A 27,711-nucleotide genomic window follows, 5' to 3' on the forward strand; every position below is an offset into this window, starting at 1 on the left:
GACAAAAAGGGATTCCTTTGCTCAGATGCCACTCATACCACACCAAAGCTGGAGAAAAGAGGATGGAGGAGCAGCTAAGATGTCAACCCAAAAAGGTTTTATTCCGCCCAGTGTTTCTTTCTGATAGTCGTTTTTATGTGCTGCTTTATAATATTGGAATGATGTGAGATCATGAGGGAAAAGAGCAATGTTTGTACATAATGTTAATAAAAATGTTCTGACACAAAGCAGCTCTGGCTCGTTTCTGGTGTTTCTCGTGTATCTTATGTATATTATTTATTCAAATATAGCCTAGGCTGAGGAGTTTACTAGGTTTCACTCCTGGAATGTAAAGCAAGAAAGAGAAGATCATGAAAGTGCCATTTATTTTTTTATTACCTCCCCTTAATGTAAGAGGGAAGAATAGTAAAAAAAGTGCTTCACTCTTTCTACCTTAGTATAAACACTGTTAAGCAAGAGGATCTGCTGCTCTGCATTAGTATTGGAAGGATCACGATTTTACAAGATAAGCCCATTTTAAAAGAATTTTCCTTAATTCCTTGTCACCATTGGTCATTATTAAAGCAAATACCTCAGATGAGCACAGCTATTCTAACTGCAGCTTTCAGTGCTGTGTTTTATGCAGTCTGAATATGATTTAAAATTAAATAGATGGGAAATTTCTAAAATGAGAGAGAGAAGAAATCTTCACTGGAAAGCAAAGGAACATACACATTTACTGGCTGAAAAAAGATATAAAATTACAGAGACTTTTGTCCGCTTCTGTATTGCTGAAATTGACACCACCTTTGCTAGTTCCTTCCTCCCAGGCATTTGTAATGCTTCATAATATGGCAGTAAAAAAGTGTAGATGGAGCTGTATAAACTAAACTGAAGACCAAAAGCTCATAAAAGAACGAAATGTTCTCCAGACACAGTTGTGAAATTTCTGTGCTTAGGCCCATAACAGACAGTAGGCTCCTGAATTTTGAAAAATACGTGGGAGAAACCTGAACTAGCTTCAGCTAGTACAAGGACCTAATCAGTTGTTTGTCAAACCTGTGTTTTAATTTCAAGTTATCATTAAACTTTAACTTGAAAGTATGGTTAAAGCTTCTGGTAAAATAGTGCAGCAACCACAGCATCAAAATACAAATGGGAGCAAAACCTCAGACCAGGAGGCCTGGGCCAGACTGTGAGAGCTTCAGAAAAAGCCTCGCCATGCAAAGACTGTTAATTTTTCTAAATACCCTTTACTGTAAATGAAACTATATTTATAAAGAATTGTTATAAGAACCTCAGTGAAATATCTGTAAATGCTCAGCATTTACCCAATCTGGCTCCTGCTGTTGCTGCGTTCTCCCACTGAACAAAAGCTCTGGAAAGCTTCATTCTAAGCCCAAATCCAGAAAGACAAAACTGACTTCTTTATAAGGTCCTGCATTATGCACCAACTTTCACAATAAAATAATTTATGATACCTTAAATCTGAGATTCTCCTTCGAAGCAGGAAGTCCAGGATGGTGGGTTGAGCTTTTCCAGCATTTATCTTGTTCAGCTTTATTCTCCATCCCTGATTTCCAGCATGGACTTTGGACACACCATGCAGCAGGGTCATGCTCACCCCGGCTGGCAAGACCCCTGCACTCATGCAGTGCTGCATTTAAGCTGTGCTCACTCTTGTCAGCACCAAGGTACTGCTTCCACAACTCTGGTACCTCAGTCTGGTGCCCCACATGTGTCAGATCATTTTATTCTGTTGTAGCTCAGCAGACATGCCCTGCCCTATGGCCTGACAGGGACTTTTGAGCACTGAGGACAGAGCAGAGAGCCTCCAGGCTGGAGTAGGGTGATGTTTGAATGACAGATGCAGTAGCAGAGCCTTGTTCTGAAAGAACCTGGCCTACACAGTTATTTGAAGGAAAACAATGCAGTTTGGTAATGTCAAATGTCATTTTAACAGAAGCTGTTTTGTGGATGCACTGAATTTGTCAAAAGTACTTGCTAGTCCTGACTAGAATTGTAATGGCTGTAATATTTTCAGGGGAAGATCAGGTCATTAAATAAACTCTTTTGCTTGAAACCATCACGTCTCAGAAGAAGATACTGATGAGCATCCTTGCCGTGGAATAAATTAAAAAAATGAAAAAATTATTTCAAAAAGCAAAATCAACAATATTGATTTTTGACTAATAATTCTGTAAGTCAATTGATTGTACTTTTTTTGCCTTGCTGGTAGGGTATAGAGTCTTATTCAGGATTAGTAAAGCTTTGGCTGTTTCTCATGCGTGGGTTAGGGCAGAAAGAACATCCCTATTTGTTGCTGGAACAATTTATTTCCAAAACATCCTATTACTCATTCATTCTCGAAATATCAGGCACATTAATTATGTGGAGATGTAGGACTTCACATTCTTTGGATTGCTACCTAACATGACCTATAAAAGAATATTCTACTGGTCTCCTGTCGTGCAAAGGTTTTGATTGGGAAGTCACATTTAGATTTCAAAATTGGGCTGGTTACAATTCTTCTTTCAATTCCAAAAATTCCTTTGACACTGACTTTCTGCTAGGCAAGGACAACAAGACCAGTGGCTCAGAGGACACCCTGGGGTGTTGCTGGAGGGCAGTCTCAGGTGTCAGGAATGAATCCTGTGATTAATTCTGGAACACCAAGTTTCCCTGCTGAATGCTCACTGGTTTACCCCAGATTCAAGTGAACTGCTGCTGTGGGTACTGGGGGTGACTGGGGGTCTGCAGTGAAATAGAAGCTGAATGGGAACTGAAAGCTGACAAGGGTGTTACTGCTTTCAAGAAGAGCATGAGTGTTGTATAAAAAGTAGCAATTATTTGCATAAAACTGTGATCTGGGTCTGATCCACCATTTATTTTTCACATGGGAGGGTCTAGGATATTATAGTGGCAAAAGAATTTGTGATCTGGAAACTCCCAAAGGGAGTTGGAGAGCACCTTGCCAGGCACTTTTTATCAATTTGACTCCATTTAATATAATTTTGCTTTCTGAAAGAGAAATTATGCAATCCTCATATGAGAAAGAAATTAAAATCTTCAACAATGTTATTTTCTCCAGTCCCTGTACTTCCCTGACCATTCCACTTGCTGAAAAGGGTTTTTTTTTTTCTGCTTAAGGCAAGCATGAATTTTGTGTTTACAATGCATATGTCCATGTGCTATTGAATGTCTGGGATCAAACACCACAAAGGTAGCTTATCAGCCTCTTCTTGCTGCATAGGAACAGGGTTAGCAGCCAAGTGGACAGAGCCTAAAATATCCTGAACATTTGATTTATGAAAAATAAGTATTGCTCAGGGATCTTCTTGCTGCACTCCACTGAAAGTCAGCAAACTACAGATCCTGGTTTATCTGGTTTCACAGAACCCTGATATATTATTTTTTCTTTATCTGCCAAATGTATTGGCAAGAATCTCTGTGTCAACATGTAGTAACAAAGTCAGGTCAGGAGGAAAGCAGCAGGTCCTGTTTTGCTCCTGTTCAGGCATAAGAACCATCCAAGCTGCTATTAGAGGGGAATTGAGGTACTGCTCATTGGTTCATTTTGTTAAATAAATAAACAAATATTCACACAATAAATCCTCTCAGAGCCTTCCTTTTCTTCTCTGCAGTACAAGCTGTGCAGGTATTATCTGTCTTCTGTTTTTAAATGAAGAAGATAGGATTTTGAGGAAATAATCTACTTTGCTACTCTTATTACTGGTTTTGGTTTTACTCTGCAATACCCCAGCTTTTAGAAAATTTTAGAAGGATATTATCTACTTCACCTGTGCTACTTATCAGCTCTCCCTTATCCCTATGGGCTTGTCATGAGATTTTTGTCTTATGTTGTCTGCTTAAGGTCTTATCTGTTCTCTTTATATTGTCAGAACTTCATGGGAGCTCTCATTTTCTTTAGTTTGGGAATTTATATATTTTGATGTTTAATTGCAAAATTGAAGGAAATCTATTCCCTTTCACTTTATGTTTCATTTACCAAGATGGAAAGCATTAGTGATAATACTTTGCATTATTGCCTTACTTCTTCTTGTCTCATCAATCCCTAACATTTTCTCCTGGGAAAGTCTGTAAAAATTTTACTGATGATTAATTAGGCCACCACACTCTCTTGAGGTTGCAGTTGAATGATTTTCTAAGGTGCTGGAGAAATGGAGTGTATTGATCCTGGAATATGAGTCATGTAATTTTCATCTGGCAAACACTATCACTATGTTCAAAATTCTTAATTCTCCCACCCCATTCATATCCTATTGTAAAAATCTGCTGGCAATTGAGGTCCTTCTTTATGACCTCGTTGAAATTCTCCCCTTTTTCCTTTAAAATCCACATCTCTATGAGTTCCCAAAAGTACTAAGAGGGCTGTCCTTGTGTGTGAATGCATACAGAGGTTTTTGTTAATGTTTTCTTCAGGGCACTTTTAATACAAACCCCTGCTATCAGTATCTAACAGCTCATCTTTTACAAGAGGAAATGACAAAGTAATGACAATTTTAGTCCTATTTTACTGACAGTTCTCAAGAACAATATAAGGACTATGCATGGGTCATCTTCAGGCATTTTCCATAACTGGTCGGTAAATTGGCTTCTTGTAATGGGATATTGATGTATTTATCTTCGCTATTATCATTTTGCTGTTATTATTTTAAAATTATCTTTCTGACAGGATCCCTTGGTCCTTTGTCTGACTCTCTACAGTGGAGTTCACCAGGCTTTCTGGATAGACTTCTCTCCTGTTAGCTGGCTAGGATGACTACACATTGGTGAATACCTGCATCTGTAAGAAGGTTGGTATTTAGTTCCTTGAATAAAATGGCCTTTATCCCTTTAAATGATAAGGGTTAATAAACATGCAAAGTGGTTTTTGGTCTGTTGGAAAGACTGACATTACGCTTTGCTCTCCATTTCTTGCATGGAAAGAAAGGTTTTAGCCTTCCTTACTGTGTAAGGAAGTTTTTCTTGCTGTGCCAGCCTGGGTTAACTTGAGGCAATCTGTCTGAATACTCATCAGAGATTCATTTCTCAAAACCCTTGCTTAGGGCAATAACTCAAGCCACCTGAACTGTGAACCCAAGAGCACAAGATAATTAGAGACCTTTCAAAAATGGCATTCTTATTTATCCTTCACTCATAGAATCATAGCATGGTTTGGGTTGGAAAAGCCCTTAAAAAATCATCTGGTGCCAACCTCCCTGCCATGGGTGGGGTCACCTCCCACCAGACCAGGTTGCTCAAAGCCCCATCCAACCTGGCCTTGAACACTGCCAGGGAGGAGGAATCCACACTTCCTTGGGCAACTTGTGGTGTCTCACCACCCTCACACTAAAGAATTTCTTCCTAGTGTCTAACCTAAATCTACCCTCTTCCATTTATACCATTACCCCTAGTCCCATAGCTACATGACACTGTAAAAAGTCCCTCTGTGTCTTTCTTGTAGGACCTGTTAGGCACTGGAAGGTTGTCTTCAGAGAAGAGATGCTTCAGGCCTCTGATCATCTCTGTGGCTGTCCTCTGGACTTGCTCCAACAAATCCATGTTGGGGGCTCCAGAACTGGACACACTACTTCATGTGGGATCTCATGAGACCAGTGTAATGTTGCTCAAGACAGGGAAACAAAAGAATTAATTATGAGGAGCAAGAAGAAATAGAAAAGTATAATCACTACATTTCAATCTATTTGAGTTATGTGCACCTCCCAGCTGTGGAGGATGAGGAGAAAAATGCACACTATTCTGTGCCCTTCCCTTCCAACATTTTGGTTCACATATACATGACACTTTTTGAGCTGGCTCTGGAATTTCTGCAGTGCTCTGTAAAACTCAGAAAAATCCCAGGCTTAACTGCTATTACTGAGACAGTGAGACACTGAAACATTCTCCATTGATACAGAGGTTCATCATCCAAACGTAAGCATGTTCATGAAAATGTTGGATTCTTCATTAATGTCCTAACACTGAAGAGACTTGCTATAAGAAAAGACTTGCTACAGCATTTAGATTAGCATCCTTTAGCCTCCAAACTATGCAGGAAAAAATACAGATGTGAGTTAGCTGCTGAAGAGAGGCTTAAAGCCTGTTACTGGAGGTTAAAAGGTACCTTATAAAGTGTTCTTGTTTACAACATCCTTGAGAACTGCCTGCAATAGTAGGGGTTATGGCTAAGCCTAGATCACAACACACTGGCCTGGCCTGGACCTTTCTTTGTTTAGTGCTTACATCGTTGTCAAGCAAGGTCTACGAAGAGATCAGGCTCTGTATCCTATGCTGGGAATGCAGATGGTTGGTCTACTGAGCTTCCTGATGATGCCTGTGTTTTATTCAGATTCTTAGAGGTGTTTTGCAAATGAGTCCCAAAGTGTATTCTTCTGCACTTGGTCAGTCACAGTGTCTCCCTCTTAGGTGGATTATTTCTCATAGGGTCTCAGCTATTTATCATGCAGATTGCTTTACATATCTAGCTACCTGTTTACAGGAAATGAAGAATCTTTGAGGTCTCTATTCCCCTGCCAAACTTGCCATAATTGGCCCATGGGTTAATATGGGAGATAAACAGGTAGAGAGATACATGCAGTGTGATCCTCCACTTGTCATTTCCTTAGCAATCAGTGCTCAGGGAGAGCAGCTGTGCCAAGAAACATGCCATCTCATCTAATCAAAAATCATATTTATTAGTTTTCTCATAAGTGGAATCTGAGATCTTTTTTCTTATTTTTCCCCTCGAATTCCCTTTACTAACATGCCTGGCTGCCAGCTCTACAGGGAGTCTGAGTGATCAATGCTTTCTGGGCTGGCCACATGTTCAGTAACACCTGTTTGCCAGGTCCCCTGGAGGGGACCTCCTGGCCATGTCCATCTGTGAATCCTTGTGCACCCTGGGCTGGGAGCTGGTGTAGTGTCCTCTCCTGGCAGACCAAAAAGGATTGAGAACTTCTATGTGGAAACAGCTCTAAGACCTGAACCCACACATGAGGCACTTTGATAAAATCCAAACACTTGTGTTTATTCACACTTTAGGTCTGAGCCACCAGATTATCCTGGGCAAAGGAACAGAAGTAGACTCCTCCAGGTTTCAGAGACCTCTAAAGCTTTACAGAATGCATGGTGACAGTACTGAGAACTGAGGGAGCTTTTTAGTTCTACTTGTAATTCATTGCAACTTATTCATGTGCATACACATTTCTACGCATATGCATTATTTATAGGTAATAATATGCATATTGCCTAATATTTATTCATATATACCTGGTATTCACAGTCATGAGGTATTTGTACAGTGGTTGCTACAGAGTTTGATGGAAATCCGGAATCGCACTGTCTGTACCATTTTTAATGGGGAATCTGAAAGATCAGTCTTCAGATTTTAATTAAGAAAATAGAACTCACTGTATTTTATTAGCAATTCCACAATGAACTTCACTAACTTACCCGTCAATGCCTCTGTCTCATCTTTAGCTTTACCAACATCACTTTTAATAGGCTACAGATACTCTTATTTCGGATACATCTTTCTTCCATTCTAACCCAGGGATAGCAAAAGAAAGTTTAAAATATCTTTTCAGGAATTAAAGAAACCACAGTTATTTGCCCTATATACTTTACTATCAAGGTGATAGTTTTGGATTAACTGTAGGGGTCCTCTTACAGTATAAAAGATCAAGATTTCAGATTTGATTTTTGTCAACATGTGTCTGGATGACCAGAGGAGATGGTGTTTGTTTTATGACAAAGTTTTTATTAGCTTTTGATTGCATTGAAACCAGACAAATCATTCAATTTAAGAAAACAGTGAAAGATTAGGAACAGCTTAGAGCTGTACAGCTAAGGCATTAGGATGGGCATTCCAGAAGGCAGTATCAAAGGAACTCTCTGTCTCTTGAGTTGGAGGTGAAAATGCTAATATAGAAAATACAGTTTGTAAAAGAAGGTGAGTTCACTGACATAGATATATACTGCTACATGACAAGCCTGAATCTGATGTACAGAGTGCTGAGGAGGTAGTAAAGGTCCAAGAAAAGGAAGGGTGGAATGTGGAAAGGTGAGTTTGCTGCTGTGTGGAAGGAAAAAAACAAAAGAGAGAAAGAAAAAGCATGCTAAGCATGAACCTCTGAAAAAGGTATCTAAAATAGCTAAATAAACAAACCTTCAGCATAACCACATGACCTGGCCCCTTTTCATAGGTGATTTTATGATAATATAAACAGGCTTCTGATTCTGATGATACACAAGCTAGCTTGGACATTAGTGTAGTCCAGTACTACAAGTCACATTTGTTAATATTTGTATTATTTTAACCTGACCTTTTAATTGGGTAGCAAGGCACTATGGATTTACCTTAATAATCCCAAATCATCTGTGTATGTACTTAGCTGGCTGTAGAGTTTAGGAACAACTGTATGTCACATCCATTTTGTGCTGACAAAAGATGGCCCCAGTATCAACTATAGGCACTCCAACTTGGAAATCCCAGGCTTCTAGGAGAGCCTCCCTGCAGGTCTGTGGAACATTTACACCAGGGCACAAGTGGTGTGGAGAGGAAATCAGAGCCTCTAATTAGATGCAGCATCAATGCAGAAAGATACCCAACCTCCTATGCCCTATCTTTCCCTTTTTGAAAGCTGTTGTTTGCGTGGGAAATTGCAGCACTGCATTTACAAAGTAGAAATGGCTTTTCCATGAAAGCAAAAAGCAAAGAGGGATCTCCCAGGGGTAGCTGGATGGCTTCACAGCAGAGCTGTATGCAGGTGACACAAGAAAAAAAGGCAAAGAATGGAAAGGCCCAGTCCCCTAGCAGAACCTCTTTATTGATCAGAAATAGTAGGGCAAGAACAAGGGTGTTTTTCAGAGTTCAGAAGAGCTCTTGCTCCTCTGAAATGACCTAACTGAAATATCACTTGGGATTATTTAATTTGTGCAGACTTTGCCATAAGAATTGCTTGTCTTTCTCCACCCAGCATCTTTGGCAAAGCACTTAGTGACCAGAGACACAGAGGCAAGTCAGGGGAGAAGGAAAATCAACACAACTGCACAAGCTTCAAAAAGGGCTCAGTGAATTTTATGTTGTAAAATGCCAGAAAATGAAGACTGATCAATTCAGTAACTGTAGCCCAGAATTTACCAAATCTGATGCTATAGCTGCAGGATAAGCAATGCAGCACATGCCTTGTAGACCCCCATCATTCTAATACATCCATCTCAATGCACAGCCCTCTTTCTGAAGGATTTCCTTTGTCAGACCTTAAATCCTTCCATCTCTGACAGTTTCTTCTTCAGGGGAAGCAACAGCTTCTCAGAAATTGGAAGTGCAGGGATACAGGAGCAAGGTAACCTGAAGTCTCAAGAGTGCCAGTTCACATGTCTCAGCTTGCAGCTTTTTGTTTAAATTATTGGCAGGTTTGGGGTATGGCCAGAGACCTCCCTGAGGTTGGGCAAGCAGGTGTCACGGTAGGGTCTCTGTCTTGTAAAACTCATTCTGTAAATGGATGTCTGGCTTTTCCCCCAGTATCACCTGGGAATATTTTGCTGGTTAAACCAGCCACAAATGCATTTTAATAGATCAAGAACTTCCCTTCCCCCTATAACCTCATTCTCCTCTCATCTGGTTCCACTTGAGAGCTTTTGACGTGGTCTCGCAAGAAAAAGTTCTTTTATTCCAGTGTAAGAGTTTTTAAGTTTTTATCTCTAATGTGGCAACCATAATTACACCCAAACACCCTGCAATGCTATGGGAGTTGAGTAAAAAAAAAATTGAGTCAGACAGGAATAAAATGATGTTTCATACAGCTCAAGTTAAGACAACCACCTGCTAGATCATGACCTCTACTCTAAGCACTTTATATTAATCGAGGAAGTAATGTTTCCAAGTTTCTGGAGTGAGAAGGCTTTGGGAAATATCAATGTTTATTGTGATTTATGTTCACAAAGATTATTTCCCTAGAATATTTTGCTGAACCCCTGACCTGAGCATGAAGAAGTATTCAAGTGTTCAAGGACTTAGCTCCAGAGAAACTGGGTGCTGTAAGGAACTGATTTATAAAACAGCTTTGCTCAAATTTTTATGATGGGCTACATCATAGACTCACAGAATTATTTAGGTTGGAAAAAGACCTTTAAGGTCACTGAATCCAACCATTAACTTTGCACACTCCCCAGGTCTGCTATGAAACCGTGTCCCAGGTGCCACATCAGGATGTCTTTTAAATGCCTCCAGGGACAGTGACTCAGCCACCTCCCTGAGCAGCCTGTTCCAGTGCCTGACAACCCTTTCAGTGAAGAATTTTTCCTGAAACCCAAACTAAACCTCCCCTGGCACAACCTGAGGCCATTTCTTCTTGTTCTGTCACTTACTACTAGGGAGAAGAGACTGTCCCCCACCTTGTTACAACTTCCTTTCAGGCACTTTTAGAGAGAGAACATCACCCCTCAGCCTTTTTCTCCAGGCTGAACAACCCACCCCCAGTTCCCTCAGCTGCTCCCCATAAGACTTGTTCTTGAGTCCCTTCACCAGCTTTGTTGCCCTTCTCTGGACACAACCCAGCACCTCAGTGTCCTGCTTGTATTGACGACCCCAAAATGGAGAACAGTTCAGTTTGTTATATTTACTATATTATTATAAAGATAACATGAAAAAGATGCATAAATAGAACAATTGTTGTAAACCTAAAAGAATTTTGTATTATGATTTCGAGATTTTTCAGTGTTGGAGAACACCATTAGGTGTTCAGAATAAATCTCATCCACACTGAATCAGTGTGATCTTTTGGGATTTATTCTAGATGTTGAGATGAAAATTTTACTGTTTTTACTGCCTCTCATGCATGATAGTTTTTCTCAAATAATCTTTTTCAAGTATTTTGCACCCAAATTACAGTAAAAATTCTAACTTAGAAAGCAAGATTGTTATATATTTCTAAGCAGAATTTAGGAATAAGGTTTAATGCTTTATAAAGTGTATTAACATCACTGAAACCCCCATAGCACTTTTAGTATGCATTTCCTCTTTGATGTCTGGGGAAGGGGCAGGTTTTAATTGCTGTAAGGCACTCAGCACACCAAATCCATGGGGTATGACTCCCACAGAACTCCAAAGAGCCTTTGGTACAGGCCCTGATCCTGGCTGGAGGCATCGCTCTCTTTAATTCCCCCACTGGGGTTCAGTTTTCATGGTTCCCTCCTTGTATATTGAACTACAGCCTCCTGGAAATGCATCCTTTCACATATAAATGCACAGATCCTGACCTGGCTGTTGGGGACTGTCCAAACTTTAGGAATTAATACAAAGCCTTCTGCTGGCTTTTAAAACTTGAGTCAGTGGGATGGACATAATTTGATCATCTTCCTTACAGGAGGTTTGTTCTTTGATTTTGCTATTAAAAAAAAAAATAAATTGGCACAGTGGAGCTGTCACCAAGCATTCAACAATTCTTCTTCCTTGGAGAGGAATGTGCATAGCCCAAGCCTGTCTCTTGTCTGCATCAGAAAAAAATCTGCTTAGCTGCTCTGCCCAGGAAATGTTACCCAATTTTCAAACCTGTTGCTGAGCCTGTGTGCTGCCACAGAGTTGGTGCCATAAGGTTCATATACCTCACCACCCTGCAGGAACTGGTTTTCCACAACATGGAGGAGGTTGGTGGTCACCAAATGATGGACCAGTGTGTCCAGCTATTTGTTCCCAAGGGAATCTAGCCACTATTTATATTCACCTCCACATCAAGAAATGGACATTTTGGGTCAAGATAGCTCTACACAGTGCTCTGCTGGGAAATGTTCCTGCTATTCTACAGTAGCATTGCCCCTCTTGGGGTCCACGACAGGGTACAAGATGCTTGCTGTACCCTTTGGGTGCTTGTCACCATTACTCCACAGAATCCTTGCTGGGACAGAGGCCTGAGAGGCCACCAGTTTCAGCCAGTGTGGGAGGTTGTTGCATTTGACAACACTGATGGGACTCTATTGTATAAAGAACTCTTAAAAGACCTACATTTGTCATCTCTAACACAGTCAATTGGTTTGCTATGCAAAGACCTAGGAGTAACAATTTGTCCTCTGACACATCTTGTGGTATCACATCCTGACATGGATTCTCTCTTTGTTTTCCACCTGGTAAATCTCAGGCTGTAGCCATTACTCTGTCAGGATGTCTGAGCAGGTGCAACATTCCTGATGTTCTCTTCTAAATTATGGCAGAGATGGAAGACTGGGAAAACCAACTAAAATAAATTTTGTGTCATTTCCTGATAGATGCCAATGCTGCTTTACTAGATGGAATGCCACTCAGGTTTGTTCAGCTGATAAATTGTTTCACTGTGTGAGACAAAGCTTCCCCATTCAGGCCCTAAGATTAACAAAGCATTCCCCATTCAGTGTCATCTCTCTGACTTTTTTTAATAATCTTTGTATTAGCAATCTACATATTAACAAACATCAAACAAATTTGAGAGTAGATCACAAAGAGACGTCTATTACCAAACCAACCCTTCTGGATGTAATTTGATTAACTTCCAAAATCTCCCCCGTATTTCTCTCTGAGGATATTGTAACAGGCACCAAGTTAATGATGGAAAACTGTAGACTTAATTAAAAATAGAAATTTCATTTTTGCCATTTCCCCATTTAATAGGGCCTCTTATCAGCAGGAGACACATAAGAAGCTCAGATTTATAATCTCAACCAGCTTTTATTTCTGTATTATGGACAATATACATCAGAAAATCCTCCAGGGTCTGACAGCTGCTCTAATCTTTATGGTATTCCCTCTTCAAAGAGAATAGTGGCAGCTTTGTGTTGTCTGTAACATATTCCAAGTGCCAAAGAGCAGTTCAAGGACAACCAGTGTCATGGGTTTGGATATTCTTACTGTGCAGCAGAGATGTTAGAGCCATTACACAGCTTGGGAAAAGATGGTATCAGCCATAGTCCCTTAGGCACTTCTTGCTCAAGGGACTGCCCTCACACTGCTCTCTCCTCTGCTGCTCCAGCTGGTTAGGCAGCAAGCAGCTCCTGAAACATCCTCCATTTTCACCAAGAAAAGTGAGCCCTGCTATGAATAGATGTGAGGCAGGGTGACTTTACCTGGTACAGCTGGATCGATCTGACCTGACTTCCTCCATCTTTGATGAATACTTACTGATCATGCTTACTGGAGAAAATAGCCAAAGGACTCTGGTCAAAAATGTAACGTAGAGAATTTAAAACAAAGTGGATTGAAGAGTATGACAGATCACAGGAGCAGCACAGCCATAGTGCTCTCAGCTCAGGTGGGCCACTACTGCCTCAACAGTAGTTTGCAGCTCCTTCCTGAGTCTTCTTCAGCTGTCCCAGATTGGGATGTGATGATTTTGGTAAGGTGATCCAGCACTAGGTCAGCCACTAAATCATAGAGAGACAGGCAGAGCAGTGACATGATCGTACAAGTCAACTGTCCAGGGCAGCTCCACATATTCATAGTAACTACAAGATGTGCCTTCTTGGTCCTTTGCATTTCCAGTCTACACACAGGACACCTAAATTTTTGAAATATTCTGCTACACAGTGAAGAGCCTCAATTCACTGCCCAGATTGTTGTCTTTCTGTAGAGAGGATCCAGGAGGAATGTCCTGTTTCTGGGCCACAACTTCTGCATCCCAATAAAACATCTGTCTCTTTGGAGCATCACACATCCCTGCAGCATCCTTTTGGGGAAGATTTTTGTTGCTAGCCCTGAGATCCACAAAATTAACAGGAGGGATGTTTTGTGTTCTTCAGAGCAGTATTTTGACAGCGTCGCGCCTCACGTGCACCCAGTGTGTGTATCAGGCACATGGTGTGACTCTTGGGTGCCCTACACAGGGACAGGAGTTGGGCTTGATGATCTTGATGGGTCCCTCCCAACTCAGCAGATTCTATGATTCTATGATCACAGAGTCACAGAGTGTCAGAGGTTGTGAAGGGACCTCTGGAAATCCCCTGGTCCAACTCCCCTGCCAGAGAAGGTTCACCTGGAGTAGGTTCTATTGGATGGTGTCCAAGTGGGTTTTGAGTGTCTCCAGGGATGGGAGACTCCAGAACCTCTCTGGGTAAGTGGGAGGGATGTTGGTATGAGACACTGCATCACTTGGTGGGATTGCTGAGGGGAGAGGCAGTAATTTGTTAGTAACCACAGTAATGTCTTCAAGGCATTGTTGTTCTCCTGGCAGCCATTTGCTGTTCCCTGGTGAAGGAATGTCAGTGACTACCTTTGAACACCTGATATCCCTTTTCCTTTGAGGAGAAGCCTGTGAGACTACATTTCTTGCTGGCCTGGCCATGACAGTGGGCCAGGACATGCTGCCACATCTGTGGGGACTTCTGGTGCCAGCTGGGCTCCTGCTGCCCCTGGCTGGGCCCCTCCATGCCAGGCTCACCTCTTGCATGGCCACCCCCCCTGAGTGGCACAGGGCAGCAGAGAAGGAGCAGGGGAGAAGGGAATGATGTCCTTTGAGGGCCACGTGTGGGGTAAATGGCTGCAGGGGCAATGGGGACCCTGAGATGAGTTGCCAGAGAGGGCCCAGTGTGAGCTGGGCTGGGCTGGGCTGGGCTCGGTTGGGCCGAAAGTGCTGTGTCATATCATGGTGATGGTGATGAGTCCACCCAAAGCTCTCTGAATTTGGACACGTGCTGCTGCTGGATTAGCTGGGTTGGCATGAGGGACACACAGGGAGCCATGTGCCCCCATTTTTGGTGCACAGTGACATAGCAGCCTTCCTGTAGCTAAATGGGGTAATCAAGAAAGCTGGGGAGGGACTTTTAACAAGGGAATGTAGTGGTGGGACTAGGGGTAGTGGATTTAAACTGGAAGAAGGGAGATTCAGGTTAGACACTAGGAAGAAATTCTTTAGTGTGAGGGTGGTGAGACACCACAAGTTGCCCAAGGAAGTGTGGATTCCTCCTCCCTGGCAGTGTTCAAGGCCAGGTTGGATGAGGCTTTGAGCAACCTGGTCTGGTGGGAGGTGACCCCACCCATGGCAGGGAGGTTGGCACCAGATGATTTTTTAAGGTCTTTTCCAACCCAAACCATGCTATGATATGCTATGAGTAAAGGATAAATAAGAATGCCATTTTTGAAAGGTCTCTAATTATCTTGTGCTGTTGGGTTCACAGTTCAGGTGGCTTGAGTTATTGCCCTAAGCAAGGGTTTTGAGAAATGAATCTCTGATGAGTATTCAGACAGGTTGCCTCAAGTTAACCCAGGCTGGCACAGCAAGAAAAACTTCCTTACACAGTAAGGAAGGCTGAAACCTTTCTTTCCATGCAATAAATGGAGAGCAAAGCGTAATGTCAGTCTTTCCAACAGACCAAAAACCACTTTGCATGTTTATTAACCCTTATCATTTAAAGGGATAAAGGCCATTTTATTCAAGGAACTGAGTACCAATCCAGTCTATGATTTTTTTTCTATACATGCCCTAGGTAAAAGTATAGGGACGGGGCCAGCTGGGGCACTGCCCCAATGAGTTGGCCAGCAGTGAAGACTGACACTAAACCAGCAATTCAACAATTTTGATAATTGAGGTTCTGTGCTCCACAGCACAGCCTACTACTCTTTTACTCAGCAGTGTGGAACTGTTCTTGTATGCTCCCTACAAATTCCGTAGAAATATCTATAGAAGATGTACCTGATGGTTTAGAGGTTGCAGAGGTGTTAATTGCTTGCCCTGTAGGAAGTCAAAGATGCTCTGGCTGGCTCCCAGACATTGATTTAGATATAAGTTATCTGGCAGAAAGTTGTTTTTGTAGTATAAACTGTGCAGGGTCTGGTCTGAGACCTCTATAAATCATGGGGAATCAGGTAAGCTACCAGTAAATGATGGGAATGTGGGCATGGGATGAGATGCCAGCAGCCTGACTGGTATGGGGGAGCTGGGGAGCTTCTGGGTTGAGCTGGGAGCCTGCTCCTCAAGAGAGTGAACACACCAAGCATTTTGTTTCATTTCTGCAGAGACCTGGCTGTAGCCCTGGACCCCTAGCAAGATGAGTCCTCTGCTTTTGGATGGAATTCCTTGAGAAGTAATTTTCCAAAGCTGAATGGAGCAGGGCTGAAAAATCAAGGAGAAATTTTGAGGCAGACTGTCCTGCTCTTTTCTAAGCACAGTGCTGCAGAGGAACTGCTCCTACTTGAAAATTATTCCTAGAGCTTGATGGCATCCCATTAAGCAATATGGGAGATCAGGGAATAGAGATATTGTGGTTGTGTTTTCATTTTGGGACCAACTAATGACTAATGTCACTACTGTTTCTGTGCTGCTGCTGTTCCCCCTAATGGCATCCTGATTTAATAATGTTAATGGCATCCTACCTAAAATAGGATTTACTGGGATTAAAAGCAGTTTCTGCTTAGGATGTATAGGCAATGTTTTGGCCACAAGAAAAGAGTACATTTAGTTTGCCCTCAACTGTGTTCTTGTAAGGGGTATTCAGACTTTGCCTCTACAAGTGATTGTATCCTCTGAGAATAATATGAAGAAGGATACAGTTAAAGCAACGTGTTTCAAAAGTTAGTGGCTTACTAAGAAGATCACAGTTCCTTTCAAGCATTTTACAATTTTGGCTGTTCTTATGAAACATCCATGTAGTGTAAAAGGAGCAAACCAGATACTCCTATGCCTTGATCATAGGCCAGTGAGACACCAATTTGTTTCCCTACTTTGATTAATTTTCTGCTTGCATCAAGTAGTCTGGTAATAAAAGGTTTCTTCTTCTTGTATGTGTTTTATACATACAAATATGATGTTTCATATGATTGTATGTATTTCAATCATAAGATATGTACCAAACATGTTTACAAATTAGTTTCACATCAAAATGTCAAGCATCTTGCAATTATGTGCAGAGGGAAACTAAATCCAAAACCCCAGAAGTTCTGGGATTAATCACAGCAGAACTTACTTTGCTGGAGGACTCTACTTAGGCACAGCATAAAAATCAATACACAAAGTTCAAAACAATTTAAAATTAAAAAAAAACCCTGAAACATCATATGTTAAAATACTTTACTCTGCTTCCCTCGATAAGCATGTTTAATATCCTCACAATTTTATGCTGGCTGAATAAGGTGTGTGCTGATGGAAAAAATCACATTAGTTCAATTACACTTTGGGAACCATCTCTGGTTTCTGGAGCAAGGCAAGTGGTTCCACATGACCCTTTTTGCTGTTTGCTTTCTGTTCTTCCCTAGAGCCTTCACTTGAAGCTGCTGTGAAGATGATATCAAATAGCATTTTGTTAGCATTCAGGCTCCTATTCCTGTATTTTTCTGGTCTGACCTTTCCCTTTGCAAGCCTACAACCACAACCCTGTGGACTATGAGGTGTGCTAAACCTTCATTTTGCTGGATTGGTCTGTTTTTCTTGAGGCCTGCCTGGCAGAAGGTCTCTATAAGAAACTTTAGCCAGTTCTTTAATACAAACACCCTCTGCCAGGTTTGGGACACCTGGACGGTGTCTGCTGGAGCTCAAAGGGCCAAGGGGCTGCTGGGGTGAGGTGAGCAGAGGATGAGGTGAATACTGGTTGGCCCAAGGACTTTGTGTTGGTGATGGTCACTGGTGGTACAGGTCACTGTCAGTGCCATGGTTGATAAAAAAAATCTTCCCTGTGATTGTATTTTAGGACAGATTCTTTAATGCTCTGTGATTTTCTGTAAAATTCATTAAAACTCATGCAAGTTGTTTCTTTCCATTTCCTAGAAACAGCTTATGATCAGAGATATTACTGTTGTCTTATCTTAATTTTAATCTTTAATCAGAAAAATTACAACAACCAAAATGTGTTGTAGTGAGGAATGTGAAGGAAATATTTTGAGCATGAAGATTTAGGGAAAGAGGAGAAAGGAGAGCTGCTTGCTCTTTTTTTTTTTTTAAATAGAGTAAATCCTGAAGCATGCCAATGTTGCTCAGGTCAGATGAACTCTGCATATTCAGTATAGAGCTGTAACAACTTCATTTGCTGTGTATGAGATATTTTTTAGAACTTTTAAAAAGTCTGTAACATACAGTCCCATACACAGGGGACATTTTTACCTGTGAAATGGAATGAAGATTTTTTTGCTTTAAGAATGGTTTGTCATTTAATAAAAATTCTGCTTCAGTATTAATGCAGCACTAAAAAAATAGATTTGTGTCTCCATAGTCTGACACCTGACAATGTCTAGACAAACTTTTATGTTCTGATTAACTTCCTCTCCTATAATGACTGGAGTTAGATGTTTATGATGTATTAATTTTAAGCTAAAGGTAGCCTGTCATAACTCAGCTGTATTTGCTTACTAAGTAGCTTCCTGTAAGATAAATATCATCATTTTTTATTGCTTCTAATAAAACTTATAAATATCACATTTACATTTTGTGTTTCTGGGCAAGTAGCTTTTTTTTTTTTTTTTTTTTTTTTTGGGGGGGTGGTCTGGGCTGAGGAGAGAAAGATGCCTGGAGGATACTGATAGAGCCTTAAAGTCTGGGGCTCTGCAGCAGGTGAGGGAAGGCTTCAGATTAGTTCAGGTTATCTACCAAGGGTGCAGCATGAGCAGGAGAAGATGGGACCAGAGTACTGGCCCTTCCCTATGAACCTGTTAATGGAATGGTAAGTGGTGCAGTGCAACCTGTAGGAGTGTTGTTAAAGGAATGGGAGAAAGGAGGAGCAGTAATAGGTGAATGGCCCCTGTCACTTCCTTTGGGCAGCAGCCATCAGAATTTCAGGTATCAATGTTGTACTTGTCTCACTTCTCCCAAAAGGTGACTGGGTGTCTGCAGGGAAAAGGAAGTGACAGAATTCCACTTGAATACAGCAGACACTGCAGGAGCAGGCAGGGCAGTCTGGGCTAACTCCAGCACCTGAGACTGTCACAGTGCCTTGCAGTGGCTGCTTTTTCCTGCCCACTCCCAGGAAACAGGTGTCAGAGGAATTATCACTTCAGCTGCACAACCACGGGCCAAGTTCTGAGTCTTGACAAACTTGTCAGCTACTACATAAGACATCCCAGTGGTTTCTGGCTGGGATTCATCTGCCCTAACTTAGGCACCCAGAGATGGCCCCCTTAAACTGGTACTCTGCATTTCTCTGCTCTGTGCCTGGGAATCAGCAACAATTCCTCCACATATTTGCAGGGACCTGTCCCAGTTCCTCATTCTTCTGACACAATTTCCTTCAGTTTTATCTGGGCCTAGGTAAACAATTACGCCTGCAAAGTAATATTACACACAGTGTAGGTCAGCAAAAGATGCTCGTCATCCAGGCCAAAGATATTTCCTCCAAAAAAAAACCCAGGGAAGTGATGGATTCCTGGGGAGAACAGGAAGCCCATGCTGCATCAGTGTAGTGCAGTCCCAGGAAGTGCTCAGCAGAGATTTCCTCACTGTCTCAGACTGTGATTCAGCATTACAGCTCCTGCTCTGTGTTAGAGGTTGGACATAGGAGTATATGAGGTGAAAGACATGGGCTCTGCCTGGCTTTAATCCACTGCATGAAACTCTTTCCAGAATAAAACATGACTGGTTCATTGTTTGTGTCTGCATTTGCCTCTTTGCAGCTGCTGCTGGAAAACTTCAAGCAGTGAAGTGAGCCTCTCTCCTTGGATGGTGGCAATCTGCTTGATTTTCTGATCATGGCTATCTTTTTAGGATTTTTTTTTCCACTCAGAAACCCATCTCTACCCCATTCTCATTTTATTTCCATAGAAAGGGGGATTTTCAGCAGCAGAGGGATTTCCCAAGTGCCTCACAGAGTCTTCTCACACCTACCTCTTGAGTCTGGAAGTGATGGAGATCTTTGTGGCAGTCACAGGACACCCTGCTGCTCCTGGCCCTGCCCTTGGGGCATTGGCCATAACACTTTCTAGTTCATAGATAGATCTAGAGAGGTCTCTGTTTGCACTGAAGTAGTACAGTAAGTAGAGTCTCAATCACACCAGCAAAACTTTGCTTGACTAAATTAAAGTGTTTGGTGCTGAGATGGTTGAGCCTGGTAATTGGAAAGCAAGTCAAGCGATGGTCAGCTGTGGTGAACACTGAAACAGAAGAGTGTTTATGTAGCCTAAATTAATTTATGAGAAATGATAGTAGCATTCAGGGAAGGAAGCTGATGTGGAGACACAGACCAGCTGAGGGAAGTTGAGTTAGAAAGTAGGGAGGACACACTACCTGGTTTGGTATGAACTGTGTTGGACTAATGCAGTTCCTTCCCTTCAAAATGAGAGCTTCTACTCTCTATCACAATCCCAAACTCATAAATATTTTAGTACAGATGTCATCATGCTCTGGTTCCATTCCTGGCAGTTTTATGAGAACACTCCTTTCTCACTTGAGTCAACTTCAGTATTTCTTGAGTGATTTAGGGAAGTGCTCCAATGATTGTGTGAACTTCCACGTCAGTGTGATGATTATGTATTGGCATTTATTTTTAAACTGCAGTTCTTATGCATTTTGCAGGAAAGCAGCATTCTGCAGCTGTCTGCCCCATTCAGAAATACTCTGGTGTTGTTAGCTGCAGTAATTCCTCTGTTACCTACGTGATTTATACGATCTGTCAAGTTACTGGATGTGCCCCCCCCCCAAAAAAAACCCACTTAAGATGGCTTTTTTTGATGATGCAGTTTTACAGCTGGCCCTACTTAACCTAAGACTGCTCTGCTACCATATGTGGGAGATCCTTGGCCAGAAGGGCTGGGTGAAGCTGTCCCTTTTGATGGCAGACTGCCTCAAGAGATGGTAGAGTTTCGTGATTTTCCTAAGCTGAACTGCACAAATGAGAAGAGCAGACTTAGCTTTTTTGGTTTCATTTATCCTACCATTCACGGCCCAAGTGTGAGAGGATTTCTTTGATGTGCTCTGCAGTCATAAAACTAATATATACATTTTTTTTCCTCTCATTTTTCTTCTCTGGGACTTCAGGTAGAACTCCATTTGATTATAATCAACACGTTAGATGTAATAGCTTGATAGTTTTCTGCCTTGGTCTCTGTGCCAGTGGTTCTAGCATGATCAAAATTCTGCATGATCAAGGCCTTCCCTTATCTGTGTAGTACTTATCACACACGATGAAGTGCACAAGATATACCACTTAGTGTACTTTTACCATTCTCTATTTTCCTTCTGAGCATTTTTTAATCTCATGAGTGAAAAATCCAGTGTTAGTTATTATGGCTACATGATGAGAACAGACTATAGGATCATGTGGATTTTGTAACATTGTATGTGTCACATAGATTTAAGACTTTTTTCTTTAAAATATATAATATTGCACACTTCAGAATTTAAAATACTTTAACTGTAGGTGAACAGCAAGATAGGGCAGCCAAAACTTTCTACTTGCAAAGTCTATGTTTTGATTAATTGAGCCAAAAGTACTGCTTGTCTACATTGCTTACAGATGAAGGCTTATGTGATTGTCCTACTTTACTTTCTTATAAAAATTATTATTGTAAATGTATTTTGTATATTTAATTTGCATACTGTTTATTTTTTCCCAAACTGTGCTGATTTCCCACTGTTTTTCGGAAAGGAGTGACTAGAGTCACAACTGAAGTAGAAGAAGAGAGCAAAGTTATATGTATTCTTCTAAAAACTTGATTTGAAGAGGAAAGTTTTCATATTTTATAAGGCTTGATTAAATTTTTTGTGACACATATTCAGCCTGCAGCATTTTAACCAGATTGATGTGAAGTCTGACTGAATTATTTCAGTCTTTCTCCTTGTAGGATAAAATAGCAGCTCCAAACCAATGTGATACAGGTCATCTGGAGCCATCTTCTCATGCTGCTGCAGAACACTTCTTGAAACCACAAACCCAAGTTAAAATCTTGCCATAATGGCAAAGCCCAGTTATCAAGAAATTTCCTGTTTAAGTAGGAATCTAGGTTTGGGAGGGGGAGGAAGGGCAAATTTTCATTAATCTTTCTTTTGCTTGGAGGTCCAGCTAATCTAATTCCAAGCATTTCAATTAAACAAGCATTAAGAGAAGTTGCTGGCTCCATCCAAGCTGGTTAGGCAGGAGTAGCAAGTATGGTCTACACAAGGGGACAACACATACATTCCTGAAAGACCCCTTCTGGTGATGAGTATTTTCCTAATAATTTAGCATTTTCCTGCTAAAAAAGAACCGAGGGGGTTCTGCAGATCTCATTTTCCAGCCTACATGTGTGCTTGCCCACAGGAGACCCTAAAACCTAACACTGAAAACAGGGGATGCCTGTGTTCTGTTTCCAGTCAAGCCTTACTTTAGAGATTGTATGGCTGTTTATAAAACTTGCACACACTTAAACATTCCATCTTGTTTCCAATGTTCCAGAGGTTTTTTTTCTTCCACAGACTGCCCCAGTTATCTGGAAGACTTAAATAATGGGCCATACTGATCTCCTTGAGCTGTGGGAATCCTTGTCTGCTGGCTCTGTTCACTGGTGACTGGAGGTGCAGATCTTACCTTGCTAATGGGTACAAAATATTTGCCAGACACTGGACTGGACAGGGAAATGAGCATGAAGCTTAAGAATCAGAGGGAATATCTTATATTTCAGCCTGAAAGACTGCCTAGATGTGTACAAGTTGAGTCTCCCCTTCTCTGGGTACCATTGTTAACTTCCCAAAAACTGAGCCTATAAACCTCCTGATGGCCACCATAGCTTCTCAACTCTGTTAAATGAATGGGGTTCTAAGATGATGGTTGTGCAAATATCTGCCAAGATGTATTCTCCTGACACTGCACTTTGTCTATTGGGATTATGAGCCATCTCCTGTACTCATCCCACATGTCCTCTTTCCCTCAAATAATAAATAAGTACATATTGTCCATGGTATGCCTACTTTTCTGACATGCAACATGAAATAATACTTTTTGAAATAAGAACAGTTTATGTTTTACAGCAAAAACATAGTGAGCTGCTGTTTTACACCTCTATGAGTTCTGACTTTTCAAAGTAGGGGCCTCTCAAGCTGGGCCCAGAATTGACCTAGTGCAGTAGGATGTGCACTTTTGACAGTAGATGACAGAATTTCAGTGCCACAAGGACAATAGTATGGGTGCAACAAGGATGATTTAGGCTTGGGTTAAATTAAACTTAAATTTGTTTCCTGATGGTGTATCAAGTGGAGGAATGGAATGGTTCACTGGCAGACAGCTATAAAGAAATACTAATGGACAAATACAAGAGTGGGGGGAAGAACAAGCAGAAGAACTTTTTAGGAATGAAGGTCTTAGTGGCCAATAAGTTCTCCATAGGACAGCAATGTGCCCTTGTCGCCAAGATGGCCAATGGGATCCAAAGTGTTTCCAGCAGGTCTAGGGATGTTCTCCTCCCCCTCTACTCTGCCCTGGTGAGACCACTCCTGGAATATTGCATCCAGTTTTGGGGTCCCCAGTTCAAGAAAGACAAGCTTCACTGCAGAGGTTTCACCTACTTTAATCTTGGTTGTTGAGAGAACATGCTCACCACTGAAGGGAAGATTTTTCCAGAATACCCAAGCAGGGCAATGCCAAAGCCATGAGAGGGAACCTGATTGATGAGAGAAAAACCCCAGACAGGCAAACTCACCTCCCAGTGACATATGGTACCTCTACAAAGCACTGGGGACTCCTGCAGTTCCTTCATGGCTTGGCTGAATCTTAACAAGATAAACATTCATGCTACTGCTGCATGCTTGGTATGACAAATTACTGCTGAAGTGCAAAAGGAAAGGATTACTGGCTAGGCAGAGAGTAAAGTGGAAAATATATGTCTGGCTGTTCAAGGTCAGTAGATAGACAGCAGTTCCAAGTATGGCTGAGGAGAGTGCTGGAAGTGTTTTTAACAATGGGCCACAGAACTGCATGTTTGTCCTGGTGCCTTTTTTGGGGGGTAGGCTTTGATTTAAATGCCACTGTGCAATAACCATTTACTGACCAGTCAGAGGTTGTGGCATCCACCAGTAGCTGCTGTGAAGCTGAACATTTTTGCCACATACAGCTAAAAGGGAAAAATAAATGGAGAGGGCAGGAAATGCTCTGGGGCATCAGACATCATTAAAAGTGGTAGGTGCTTGTTGGCTCTGCTTATCACCCACACATACTGGGCTTCCCATCTTTAGACTCCTAAGGATATCTGATGTGGTTCTGCCTTGTGTCAAGGAAAGTAAACAGACCTCTGAAAAATGACTTTATGGTGTATGATAAGTGCTGGGAAGAGGAAACATTCACTGTAGTGTGGTTAGTTTTCTGGTCACTCTGGTGGCCACTAGAACAGGGGGAACTCAAAACTCTGTCCTTTACAGACTGTGTCCATACAGCTCTGTACTGCTATGCAGTCTGCAGACTACAGCCCCTTCCTGCTATGTCCTGACCATGGCTGACCTCTCCAGAACACAGGAAAGAGAGATCCTGGGATGCATCAGGGCTCTTCCAAAAGCTTTTCCTTTGACATTCCCACCCTAGTCTGACCTTGGTTTAAATTTATATCAGAGCTGAGGTGTAGGGGGAACCACTTCTATAAGGACAGGCATAGGATTGGGAATGGGATGCCTGACACTGTTGACACTACTACGACCACGTTCAACAGTGGAGTTCAAGCTAGCACCAGAGTGGTCACCGCTTCATAAAGCAGGGGATTGTGGTTACTGAAAGGTTGTTACAACCAACATTAGTCCTGCTCTTTCCATTTTACAAGCCCAAATCAGATTTGTGTGTCTTCCCATCTTCACCACAGTTTTATCTATTTCCTTTGTCCTTTGATGAAGATAAGACCTGTGTCCACTGGGAAAGATTCACACATTTTTGAACATTTTAGCATCCCTTAAATCTAACAAGTGCTTTACAATAACATTAGCAAATCTTCTATAGTCTTACAAAAAAATTAGCTAACTGGTGATTAGAATTAAAAAAACAAACAAACAAAAAAATTACAAGTTTTAGCCAAAGCTTTTTGGCAATAAATCAAATTGGTTGTTTTTTCTTTATGCTGTTATGTTTCTGTCATTCTATTTTGAGGATTTTTGTGGTAGGGTTTTTTGTTTATTTGTTTGGGTCTGGTTTTGGTTTCTTTTTAATTCAGTACCCTTCCAGCAGAAAACCACTAAAAGCATTATCCTCATGCCCTCCAATTTCTTTATGTTCTCAGCTGAGCTTCCTTTCTGATAATTGGAATAATTGAAGCACTTCAGTGGGAAGCTCACTTCCATTACTTCCCATCATAAATATTTTCTTCATATTATAGAAAATTAGCATTTTTCTCAACACTGGCTTTACATAGAGTATATCACTTATATACATCTATGTTATCAATACATCAAAAATCCTTGTCTAGTGAGTGGAGGCAGGGGAAAAACTGTCATGAACAAAAAACAAAATGCAAAAATGACGTTGACTTTACTGAAATGATGAATGGCAGGCATAATTGGACAGAAATTAAGGCAGCTGTCATAAGAATATTCCAAATAAATGCTTCTGTTCTTTCCAGTCCCTGGCACACCCATTCCAACCCTAAACTATGCAGCACCAGTTTGGGAACCCCTTACCATCTGCCTGTTGATAAACTGCATGACTCAGGTCTGAACTTAAACTTCATTTTCCTTGAACTTTTCTTTATTTTAGTCATTCAAGTACTTCTATGCATAAGGAGTTGCAGGACAAGTATTGTGTCCTCCAGACTCAGCGATTACTTTGTTTTTCCTCTATGATTTCTGTATCTTCATTGCAAAGTTCATTTTTTTTTCCTCCCATTCTGAGCAGCTTTCCACAGGCTTCTGGGGATGTCCCCAGTTACTGAAAAGAGAAGAGAGGATATTGGGAGAGCACTTTAATACATGGATCAGATTAGGGTAGAAGTTAAGGATAGGATTAGCATTGCTTATGCAGTCCTACTTTTCATATCCTGTGCTGGTTGTGTCTGAATGTCATGAATTTGCTACCTATTGCTCTGAACATAAGTTCCCTTGGGTAGTCACAAAGTTTATACATAGTTTTGTTCAGTTCCATGATTTCCAGTTTAAATGTTTTTGAGTCATTTCAAAACAACATAAGGAAGTTCCTGTGCCTGAACCAACTGTGCCCAGCACAAACTTTCATTAACATTCATGAAAACACACATGATCAACACACAAATAATTGGGTTAAATCAAACCCAGGGAAAAAAATCTTTTTCTGTTTCTGTTGAAGGACCCCATTGTTTTCTGCAGGCCGTCAGGAACTGAGTGACAGGTTGTGCTCCCAAAAGGAATTAAAAATAAGATTCTGAGGAATAAAAGGGGAGGTTCTCACATGGATAAGTTGTTGGTTAAAAATAAGGAACAGAAAGAAGCAATAAGTGGTCCATTTCCACAGTGAGTTATTGCAGGCCCATTGGTACTTTTATTGTCTCAGGTATTCCCAGTGGTCTGGAAATAAGTTTAAGCAGTGAGGATGCAAAGGCTTCTGAATACATTATGCAAGGCAGTCATTACACAGAAAGTGCAGTTATCTACTTTTGAATCTCTTAGAGTGTCATCAACTAGCAGAGATAGGGAACGATCCAGATGCTTGTTCTGGGCAGTACAGCCATCCTGATATCAGCTTTTTACAAAGGGGAGCTGTGAGAGGAGCAGACAGGGAGGTTCTGGCCCATCGAGATGCAGGACAAACCACCAAAAAGGAAACTGAGCATCTGGATTAGAGAAATGGCTTCTCTGAGAAATCAGCAGAGGGACTTGGGACAAATATTGTAGGGGAGATTAATCTGGAATGAAAATAAAAAGGTATCTCTCATCTTTTAACAGAATAATCACAAATTTAAAAAAAAAAAAAAAGGCAAAACAGAGCAAGCAGCCACAAAATCTGTCCTTTAACAGGAATGACTCCTTGTTCTACTCCCAAGCTTATATGAAAGATCCAGCACTTCAGTCTACATGGCAGCAGTCTATGTTTTTTTAGCATAAGGGAAGTTTGCACTTCATATGCTTCTTGGGCAGAGGACAAGGTGTTTTATGAATATTAAACTATTTCTGATAACAAGGACCATGAAGAGGACTTTAAACAAACAAACAAACAAAACCCCAAACAAACAAACAAAACCAACAAAGCACCCCACTCAGAATGTTAGTTTTATTGAAAGGAAGAAGTACACCCTGCATTGCAGCTGTACCCTAACCCTTTAACCCCCAAACCCCCAGGTATTTTCAGTAAGGAAAGAATGACTCTGCATTGCCTTTAATACTGAGGATTTTTACAGTCAGTAGAAGAAACTAGAGCAAAAAGTATTAGGATAAATGGGCAGACTAAGGCAGAAGGTTAAGCTGGTTTAGCCTATTTTCATAATGTGCCTTGTGATCTGTGCAGATGGGTGGCTGGGACTCACGGACTATTGACCTGCACAAACTCCTGATGTGCTTTCACACAGGAGAGAGGCTGTTACAGGAGAGCAGACTTGACATGACGTGTGAACTCACTATCCTTCTAGATGAGCTGCTTGTGTTAGTACTTACACAAGTGAATTAGAACCCTTTAGGTTGAAAAAGAGACCTTTTGACATCATCTTGTTCAATTCACCTGGTCACACAGGATTACCTGGAGCAGGTTGCCCAGGACATTTTCCAGTCAGGTTTTGGACCTCTTCAAGGATGGTGACTCCACAACCTCTCTGGGTAACCTGTCTGACCACACTAAGAGTTAAAAGCGTTTTCTTGTGTTCAGATCCCCCCCAGACTGCAGCTCGTGGTGCTGGGTCACGGGTTTCTCTGTGTTTTGTGTGTGTTTTGCTGCAGT

General features: G+C 41.3%; 1 long non-coding RNA gene across 1 annotated transcript; it reads left to right on the forward strand.

Annotated features, from left to right (window-relative positions):
- Positions 1 to 13,927: 13,927 nt before the first annotated feature.
- On the forward strand, positions 13,928 to 22,767 carry LOC139798499 (uncharacterized). Its single transcript, XR_011726842.1, has 3 exons — positions 13,928 to 14,060; positions 22,317 to 22,415; positions 22,523 to 22,767. It is a non-coding gene; the product is annotated as an uncharacterized lncRNA (long non-coding RNA).
- The last annotated feature ends 4,944 nt before the right edge of the window (positions 22,768 to 27,711 follow it).

Source organism: Heliangelus exortis, chromosome 1 (genome assembly GCF_036169615.1).
Source record: "Heliangelus exortis chromosome 1, bHelExo1.hap1, whole genome shotgun sequence".
Lineage (NCBI taxonomy): Eukaryota > Metazoa > Chordata > Aves > Apodiformes > Trochilidae > Heliangelus > Heliangelus exortis.